This window comes from Canis aureus, chromosome 23 (assembly GCF_053574225.1).
Source record: "Canis aureus isolate CA01 chromosome 23, VMU_Caureus_v.1.0, whole genome shotgun sequence".
In the NCBI taxonomy this organism is placed as follows: domain Eukaryota; kingdom Metazoa; phylum Chordata; class Mammalia; order Carnivora; family Canidae; genus Canis; species Canis aureus.
In genome coordinates, this window is record NC_135633.1 from 47,519,865 (window position 1) to 47,530,351 (window position 10,487).

At 34.3% G+C, this 10,487-nt stretch overlaps 1 long non-coding RNA gene across 1 annotated transcript in view; it reads right to left on the bottom strand.

Moving 5' to 3' along the window:
- LOC144295515 (uncharacterized) overlaps positions 1 to 10,111 on the bottom strand; it is a 94,795-nt gene extending 84,684 nt beyond the window's left edge. Inside the window, exon 1 of the long non-coding RNA XR_013362644.1 lies at positions 9,996 to 10,111. This is a non-coding gene — a long non-coding RNA (uncharacterized LOC144295515). The remainder of the gene's footprint in view (positions 1 to 9,995) is intronic.
- Positions 10,112 to 10,487: the final 376 nt, after the last annotated feature.

A 10,487-nucleotide genomic window follows, 5' to 3' on the forward strand; every position in this document is an offset into this window, starting at 1 on the left:
GCATTCAGTGTATATTCTTTTGACATAAAGTCTTTCTCTTTCTTGCTTGAAAGAGAATATTTCACTTATTCTTTAAAATTTAGTTCTCTCCTGAAATACTACTAAAATGGCAGAAAGATAGAAATCCACAAAATCAAGGAAAACTAGAGCATGTGCAAGAGATTTCCACAGAAGTTTGGAAGCCAGATTTAATAATATTTCTAATACTTGTGTTTTGGGAGCTGATTCCCTCATCCTAAAATTGGCGATAATTTTTGCCTCATAGGGTAAATAAATGTAAATGACATGAGAAAATGAATATAAGGAGTATAACATAATGCTTGGCATGAAAAAAATAGAAGTTAACAACAAGGAGTCATTACATTCTTTTTCAGGTGATTCTCACAGCATTTTCCTTTTTGCACATTCTTTCCAACATGATTCATACTACTTACTAAGCTATCCTTCTCATCCATTATCCTTCTCTGTCTTTATCATTGGATTTATCTAGAAAATTCTCTACATTTCACTTCATCTATATATTTTAATTCAATAAATCTTTTCCAGTAGGGTATACTTCTTCACAGTTCTCAAACTCTGTGACTGAAATAATTTTCCTACAATTCAATCTGATCATAACTGTTACCAGCTTAAAGATCTTTCTGGGTCTCTAGTATTGACACTGTGCTGGCTATGTTCTTTCATATGAGCTTTACATAATTGCCCTTATCTTCTCCTTCCTTCTTACCTTCTCCTCCCCTCAGTTCTAGCCTACCAGACCCCAGTGAAAATCCATCTCCACCAACCACCTCTTCCTATTCACAACTATATACCTGTATATCTTGTTTGTCTTCAATAGATCTCCTCATTTCAAATACCTCTTAAATGTTCTTTCAAGATAGGCAAATAAAGTGTTATTTTAACTGAATTTCAAGTAGAGTTGGTAACTTCCTCTGTGATTATGCAGAACTTCTTTATATTTCTCTGTGGCACTTGTCATTATGCTGTAATTAGACTTATAAGGAAAGTAAAGTTCAAATTGTGCTGCCAACAAGAGTAGCTAAAAACAATCCTTTCCCCACAGGAGACCATTTACAACAATCAGTATCTATGCACCTCTTTCAGAGCTTAGTCACATTTCTCCTTCTGACATCTCTTGAATTTTTTAAGGGCCTTGTTATTATTTAACATTTTGTGTCTCTTTCTTATTGCTCTAACAAGGCCTTTATCATTGCTTCTAAATCTCTATTCTGGTTACCAGCTTAAAATTCTGTTCCCACCTAGAAATAAACCCTACCATGATTTTCCCAATTCTAGTCACAGATGTTGAGGTCTGTCCCTGAACATCATTGGATCCCTACCACTGCTTAGACCACCTCCCAGTCTTCCTGAGCATGTAATGTTATATGCATGCTGGGTTCCCATCCACTGTTATTACATAAAATAGAATTTCTTTCTGAACTACCAGTTGATAACATTTTGTCTGGACAATAGTCAGAGAATACAATAATCCTAAACACATTGTGCCTATCAATCAGACTCAGTAAATATCAGTCTCCATACCTATAGCTAGACCAGCACCCAAAAGATCTTCTCTGCCTCTTGGGTATATTTTATTCAGCTTTTGATCTTTGCTTCTTTGCTCTATTTATATCCTGCTCAATCTCCACATCTGACAGGTATAAGTGATCACTCCCATGGGAAGGAATAAAAGAGTCTATTAAAAAAAATCTATTCAGTGTTGTTTAAATAATGGTTGTGAAAATGTGATTATTTAGGAAAAATAGAATTTGTAGAGGCTTTTGTTATTTCTCTATAGATACACACTTATATAATAAAGGCACATAAAAGACGGAGTGAAGGAATATGAAGTTACTTTTTCTAGTCTTTTCAACTTTGGGAAATTGTGTGTGAAGAAGAACAATAAGGAAAACAAGCTTTCAGATCAAACCTCTCACATTTAAAAGCTCTGATTTCTTTCATTTGGTAATTTCTCTGGAGTTTCATGATGAACTCCAGCAGAGCTTGCCCCTCTTAGCACAAGGTTACTAACACGATGAACCATTTTCACTTTATTACTTTCCTCATCCCATCTAATTTAATGCCTTTAATTTAACCACTCCCTCTTTTTCAAGAGTTCATGCTTCCTCCTTGCCCATTGCAGAATATCTATGGCTCTCCTTTGAAAAAGACCCCAGGAAGTGGACTTGTAAAGGTTTAATAGACTCATCAGATATGGTTCTCAAATGTTAAATGCCACACTGACATTCAAAAATTCATCTTGGGTCCCACATATGGGGGGGAAAAAAAGCCATGACACTCAGATTCAGAAAAGCATATCATCTACTGAGTGAGGTTGTGAAATCCACCTAGTTCTTAGCAGCATTTTCATATATTGGTCAAGGAATAAAGAATTCAGCATATTCTGTGGCAAAATTTATATTGAGTTTTCTTTTGAAGGAATTCTAGAGAAATCATTTTTCATCGATCTCTGCATATGACCACAATTAAATTTACAATTATGTTTAATTATCAAGTCTGTTTGCCTTTGATACATATTTATCATGGATTATAGGATTACAGAACTAGGTAGAAATACAAAAGTAACAGTGTCTCCATCCAGTAATGAGATACTTAAATAATAGAGAACAGCTATTCTAATTTTAAAATTACTCTACCACACTCTGTCTTTTGCCTTTACAGAAAAGGAGTTCCTGTACTCAATACTTCTCTGTTTACGTGACAATTCTTCTCAAGGGAATGTGAATTCTTAAAGACAAAACTATCATTTATCTTTGTATTGATGATTCTAGCACATGTTGCAGTTAATTTTAGGTCCTTGATAAATATTTATTGGAAGAATGAATGGAAATAATCTTGAACACAAAGGTTTCAAAATGTAGGAGTCTTTCTTTCCTTGAAATATGTATTTATACTGAAATAGCTTCTCTCCTTTAATATTCCTCTTGCCTCAGCTTGCCTACAAACCCACAATCTTTGAAGGTATTGATATTTTGATGTAGTTTGTGACATCCTAGACATCCATCCACTCATTGACACAATAAGCATTCACAAAGTCTCTTCTATATATCATGCAGGTGATACTCAGCCACTGTTCTTCCACACATAATATTGAAAATTTATTATGTGAGGTCAAGATAAAGACATTTCATCCTCAGTTTTAAAATAGCCCATAGTTCACTTATTTAAGCTAGTGTATAACCTAAGTCTGCTGTGGTTTCTCAAGCATGTGCATGTTACTGTTATATATGTTGTAGCAGAAATAAGATTGGGAAAAACTGTGCTAGAGACCTCAGATAATCTCAATAAATACACTTAACTGATTGATATGCTGTGCTTAAAAGCTTAATTTAAAAAAAAAAAATAGTTACCATTTTAGTATATTTTCCCTCCTCATCCAACTCACTGCACACATTTTCACATTAATAATTCAAACACAATTGTCCCATTCTACCCTTTTTGAACTTACTACAAATAACAAGTAGAGTCACGATCCCCTCTTGCGCTTAGGGTATTTAGGTTGGGCCAATACAGAGCCAAAATTCATCCCCTGAGAAGTTTTTTTCTTCCACAGTTCAATTCTTAAATCCTGTAAATGTTATTGCAGTTGAACCCTATCTTGAATGGGAAGCAGACTTTCCTGAAAGATTTATCCTTGTCATATAAGATGGCTTTATAGCCATGCATACCATTTATTGAGCTGATACTGAGGTTGTAATTTTTCTTTGGGGAAAAATTAAAAAGCTTTTTAGGGAATTGATGAGTTAAGGTGATGCTGTGTGTAGTTGCATCCATTGTAAAGGGGATAACTAAGAAAGGTTTTCTGACAGGGAAACCCAGATAGGATGACCCTCGCCCATTGCTCTCCTTTCCTGATTATTTTACTCTTACTTTGTCTTTTGGGGCTCCTGATTTTTATGCAGCTCCATATAAAAACCTATTATCAAAAACAGTCAAGCTAAAGCCACACTTCTGTCATAAAGAATTATATTTTTGGAGAAATTAAAGTCGCCAGCTGAAGGAATCAACTACTTGGTAGAATTTCAAGCATGTCAAATGTACTAATTAGCCTCTTAGGGAAGTTTTGTTAAAGAAACCTTTTCCTTTGCATATACTGTAGAAGAAAGTAAGTAAAAAAAACAATAATAACACTAACATTTCGTCTCTCTTTAAGGCTAAGAACTTTTAATGTAGTATTCAAGACATCGATTCAACTTCAGCTATTAAAAGTAATGGTGCAGGGACACCTGGGTGGCTCAGCAGTTGAGCGTCTGCTTTTGGCCCAGGGTGTGATCCTGGAGTCCCAGAATCGAGTCCCACATTGGGCTCCCTGCGTGGAGCCTGCTTCTCTCTCTGCCTCTCTCTCTCTCTCTCTGTGTCTCTCATGAATAAATAAATTATAAAATCTTTTTAAAAAATTAACAGTGCAGAAGTGGACAAAAGGAATTTATGCTTCTAAGATATCCCTTTTCCATTTTCCTCTGTTCTACCTAGAGACTCTTCCTCTACTCTGCTAATTCTTTAACTGTATCCTAAACCAGGTTTTGGCATGTATTTGAAGTGGATAATCTAATAAAGCCAATGATTAAAATACTCTTTGGAATAATTCTTTTTTGATCCTTTTCTTATCTTTTTTTTCTAAGTTACTACTAGCTTTCTAATTATTCTAGGATACTCATAGTTCAGGAGGAGAAACAAAAAGTATTTACTTCAAGGAGTTTAAGTTTAGGTTCATAATATATTAGAGCTAGAGGCTGCTACTCCTCTGCTAACCTATACATCTGGTAACACAGATGAAGAAACTGACTTCTAGAGTGGTTAAGTGGTTGGCAAAAGTTCGAATGACTGCTTATTGGAGAATTGGTTCATTTTATTTTATGAGATTATGTGCATGAATAAAACTGAGTTCTAGTTTGGTTCTTACCACCTTTCCTACTCAGATGTTCTACTCTTGTCCAAGCCAGGGCCACAATTCACCCATTTTCTATGGGAATTCTCAATGCTCTTGAGTGATGATTACTTGTAAGAATACAGGAAAGTATAATTAATTAATCCTGCAGAAAGCCAAACCAGATATCAAAATGTGGTTATGCCCACAAGATAATTATGCATGTGAACATACGTGAGATAAAATAAAGCTTAGAAAGAATGAATTGAGTACATCTCCGTCCAGCATCATACTTAGCAGAATGTTGTTAATAGCAGGGAAGGTAGTGAGTGAGATTATAAATTATGAGAGTGTAGAGTTATTAGATGGTATCAAGCTCAGAAATACATAAATCATACCTTGACTCAACTACCCTTTGCTTTATGCTTCATCCAGGATATAAATGCATAAGAGACATGATAACACACAAAAAACCCCATTATTTTACCTAAGCTTGTACCCCAACTGTTTATTTAGTTTTCAAGGTTACAAAGGTTACTTAAGCCCAAGAGATCTCCTTTCATTCCTTAAAGCCTAAACCTGAATTCAAGGATTTAGCTACCCTCTGACTGCCAATGAAAAGACATAAAGAAGTGCTAGAACTAGCTGGGTCAGCTTACTATTTATGCAGAATTCATAGTTCTTTACTCTTCTCAGTGAGAGAGAAACTAAATGATGACAGAGTCAACTTTTGCAAATGCAAAATAAAAGGTACTATATGAAAGGAAGAAAAGAGCATCTCTGCTTTAAGGATTAATATTACAGCCTTTAAGGATACTTCAGAAGATGTGAGATTTAAATAATGTACAGTGTGTCAAGATAGTTTCTGTTGCCATAATTAATAGGACAAGTCAGCATCACAGAATCAAGCCAGTCAGAATAATTTCAGAAGTGGGGAAAAAAAAAATTCAGAAGTGGGGTGAGAGCATTTAGGAGACGAGGAAAAGACTAGTACTCTTCTCATTGTCTATAAACGTGTACTTATTTCCGGATAACAGGAATTATATTTTTAATACTCAATCTGTTAGTGTTAATGGAAAGGAAACTTTTACCTCGATTAACTATTGAGATTCAATATAAAATAGATAATTCAGTGCAAACTTCATTTGTAATATAAAATTAGTTGTACAGTATAATATCCTTGTCACGGATATGTGTGTTCTATACATACTTAGTTTACAATTTACAAGGCTAGTTCTACTACATAAAGACTAGAACTAGAAATTCAAACTCTAACACTAAGGCCATTTCCCCCACAGAAGAGAAGTTTCCAGGCAATAAACTGAGGTCAACCAGTGTCTGTGGTTTTTATTTTTAGCACAGGTCAAACAGTGGCCTCAAATATCCTATAATGGCAAACATATTATGAAGGAGTTCGGAGTTCAAACATTTACATTTCATCAAGAAATATGTTTTACTCTGATATGTTGGCAGTGGTTCAGTGCAAGTGACCTGCTTTCACACACTGACGTTTTGTAAGACTTGAGAGCAATTGGCTTGAAATTTGGAACACTTATCTCTGAGTTTCATGCCTCTGGTATATGAAGGAGTGCTTTTGTGGAATTTTGTTCAGTTATTTTTATTAAACTCCCACCTCTTTAAGTCCTAAGAAATGAGAACACTGTTTAACTGTCAAGTACAGTTTTTACTTTAAACAAAGGCAATTTATTTTTAGCCTATTATATAGGATCAGATTTGGAATGGAAACATGGTTTATGTATTGCCCTCATTAAATCATTTTAATCAACAAACAACACCTTTAAAGCAGCACATTCTATTAAAATGCTACAACTAGGAAAGAGAGGACATTAATGTGAAATTAACATGGAAACCAAGCATTGTAATTGTTTATTAAACTCTTGCAATTACAAGTTCTACCATTTTTAATTTTCCCTCCATTACATTGAATGTCACAGATCAATCTAAATTCATGTTAAGCTTTTTCCTATTTCGAAAGTTTCCCAAATTGGTGAAAGTTAATCTACAGGGATGCCGTTGAATTTTGATTGTATCATGTATAATGTGGATAACTGAGAAATCTCCTTAAATTCCCTGTCTTAAGTTTTCTCATTTTAAGAAAAACGGGAAAAAGACAACTTCTAATACACAAGGTTGTTAAAAAGATTAGATAAGATAATGTATTTAAAAATACATATTTAGAGGGCTCCTGGGTGGCTCAGTCAGTTAAGCAGCTGACCCTTGACTTCAGCTCAGGTCTTGATCTCAGGGTCATGAGACTGAGGGGGTCCCATTCAATGTAGTCTGCTTGTCCTTCTCCCATTCTCTCTGCCCCTCCTCCCATTCATGTGCACATATACTCTCCCTCTTTCTCTCTCTCTCAAAAAAAAAATCTTTAAAAAATAATTTTTTATTCTAAAATTATATTTTTATCCTAAAAAATTAAAATGATTTTATCAATAATTTTATTGAGTCATAAGTGTCCAATGACATTTCAGAATTAAAGTATAATAATAGATGAAGAGATCATTTTTCCAGTATTTTTTTAATCCTATGAAGTATATGTGATTTAGCTTTTAGGAAATTATTTTAGAAAACTTAAGACTGTCATCAAAAGTCAACATGAGTAGTACAGAACATGCTCTGGGCTTTTAAGAAAAATAAAGATCAATGTAGACTAGAATCTGAGCCTAGCTTCTCAACCTAGCAATTGAATGCTTTTTAGGTGAAATTAGTCTTAAGTTTCCTGAAAATTTCTCATCTTTAAATTGAGTGTAATTATCTGTATCTTCCTTACAGTATTATTATAAAAGTGTCTTCAGCTGGAAAGTTTTATTGCAACTTAATATTACTGCCTTTAAGGATACTTCAGAAGATGTGAGATTTAAACAACTTTGAAAAATAGAGGGATTGAAGAATCTCTACTATGTAATGCATCTTCAGAGTATTAGTATGTATCTTCACTATTACATATCAGAATTGTATTTTGAAAGTTAAAATATTGAAACCAGGGTAAGAGCTTAACAGTTCCATGGGCTTTGATGTTAGTTAGGTATGTATAAATCTGCATAAATGCTCTTATCAGATGGAAGACTTAATCAAATTAAATTTTGTAATTACAATGCAGATCTTTCATCCACAAATTAAAATAAATTATGTAAAAAACTCTAAATTAGATATCAGGTTTATTATAATAAAGATTCACTCATGGCTAATGAGACAATATGACATTATATTTGCATATTGTATTAGTTTTGTGCAACACTTACACAATTATCAAATTCTGTGCAAGGTTTCATAATTTAAGTAAACATACTCTGAAAAAGTACAATCAATGCAAAAGCTTGATGTCCACGTAACTTTAAAATGTTACCCTATTTAGCTAAAACTGACACTTGCTTGTATTTATCCTAACTGCTCTGATATTTAATTTAGATGGTGTGTGACACTGCATGAAGATGGTTCTGAGCTCCAGTTCATTTTGTTCATATTTTCCTGTCTGCCATCCATGTTTGATGAGGGGTACACACATCGTTCTCTAGCTTTTTGTATTTATGAAAAAAAGAAATTACTGTCTTCCCTTAGTCATTAACTTGAGATTTATGCACAGAATGCAACCCCTGTAAGAAGGAAAAGGGGAAAAGGGGAACTATCTTGCACTGTTGGTGGTAATGTGAACTGGTACAGCCACTCTGGAAAACAGTGTGGAGGTTCCTCAAAGAGGAGGAACCTCAAAGAGTTAAAAATAGAGCTCCCCTATGACCCAGCATTTGTACTACTGGGTATTTACCTCAAAGATACAGATGTAGTGAAAAGCCAGGACTCTTACACCCCAGTGTTCACAGCAGCAATGTCCACAATAGCCAAACTGGAAAGAGCCTTAGTGTCCATCGAAAAATGAATGGATAGAGAAGATGTGGTTGTATATACAATGGAATACTACTCAGCCATCAGAAAGGACGAATATCCACCATTTGCTTCAACGTGGATGGAACTGGAGGGTATTATGCTGAGTGAAATAAGTCAATTGGAGGACAATCATCATATGGTTTCACTCATATGGGGAGTATAAAAAATACTGAAAGGAATTATAAGGCAAAGGAGGGGAACTGAGTGGGAAAAATTAGAGAGGGAGACAAACCACGAGAGACTCGTAACTCTGGGAAACGAACAAAGGGTTGCAGAAAGGGAAGTGGGTTGGGGGATGAGGTAACTGGGCCATGGGCATTGAGGGGGACACTTGATGGGAAGAGCACTGAGTGTTATACTATATGTTGGCAAATCGAATTTAAACAAATAAATAAAAATGAAAAATACATAAAAATATAAAAAATGCAAAATAGTAAATAATAAGTACTAAAAAATAATTAGCTCTTACAAGTTAGCCCCTTGTCTTTTCTCAAGTTTCTCTAAGCTTTGAATCTCATTACTCTCTAACATATTTCCTATGTCATAGAAATTCTTAGCATTTGCAAATCTGATTGTATTTCTACCTCAAAATTCTTCAAGACTTCTTTTGTTTAAATAAATTACTTGAACACTAAACATTTTAGAAGATAGATTAGGCTCTTCTGTCCCTCTTTACTATGTAGCACTACTTTCTGGTGCTGCTCAGAATTCATCCTTTCTCACTAGAATTTTCCAAAATTTAACCAGCTTTTTAAGCTTTCAATGTATTTGTGCACCAAGTTCTCTCTAGAAGTGAGAACTTTTTCTCTGTCCCTCCCTTTTTCCCTCCCCTTCCTGTTTATCTCTTTTCTCCTATTTCCTTTAATTTTTTGTTTGCTTGGCAAATAATTCATCCTCAGACAATACTGAAATGCTTTCTCAACAACTCTCCTTTGCCCCTACAGACCTTTTAACTTGCCTGACCTTTAGTTGTCATTTTATTAAATTAAACTAATTTGCTTGCATATCTGTCTTTGTACAAATCCCAAGCACTAATATCTTCTATTCTCAGCTAGCACATTGTTTGGCATTTAATAGCTACTAAATAAATATTCGTTGATTAAATCAATTCTTCTACTCAATATTTCTCTAATTCTAGATGAGAACACTGAAGTCTAGAGATTAGGTAAAGGCAATTTAGTGGAATTTCTGGGGCTATTACCATCTCCAGATGTAGGATCTTATGTGGTACTTGTTAGTTGTCAAAAGCTCTCAGATAACAGCAGATTCTGTAATGCTGAAAAGTTATCCATGACATTCATTTGTTTTGTATTGCTTGAACTAACTTAGAGTGAAGTCTTAAGGCTTAGTCATAGGCACCAGATTATGTGTTCAGACTATTAATTATGACATTTTAAGATAAAGTAGTACAGTATAATCAGTGGTTTAGTAATTAAGATCCGTCAAACAGCAACATTTTCATTAAGCAAATCATTAAGGACCAAGTCAATTTTACCAAATCTGTTTATTGGACAGTGCCTAAATGCTGGCCTTCTTTCTCTGTGTTTTATTTCAATTTCATAGGAGATATTTGACAAAATAAACGTTGGTTATCTGAACTAAGTCTGAATATTCACAGCACTTGGGGGATTTTCTTTTCACTTTAATTGGGAAAGCATTTATAATTATTTTACAATTGTCTTTAAATACCCAC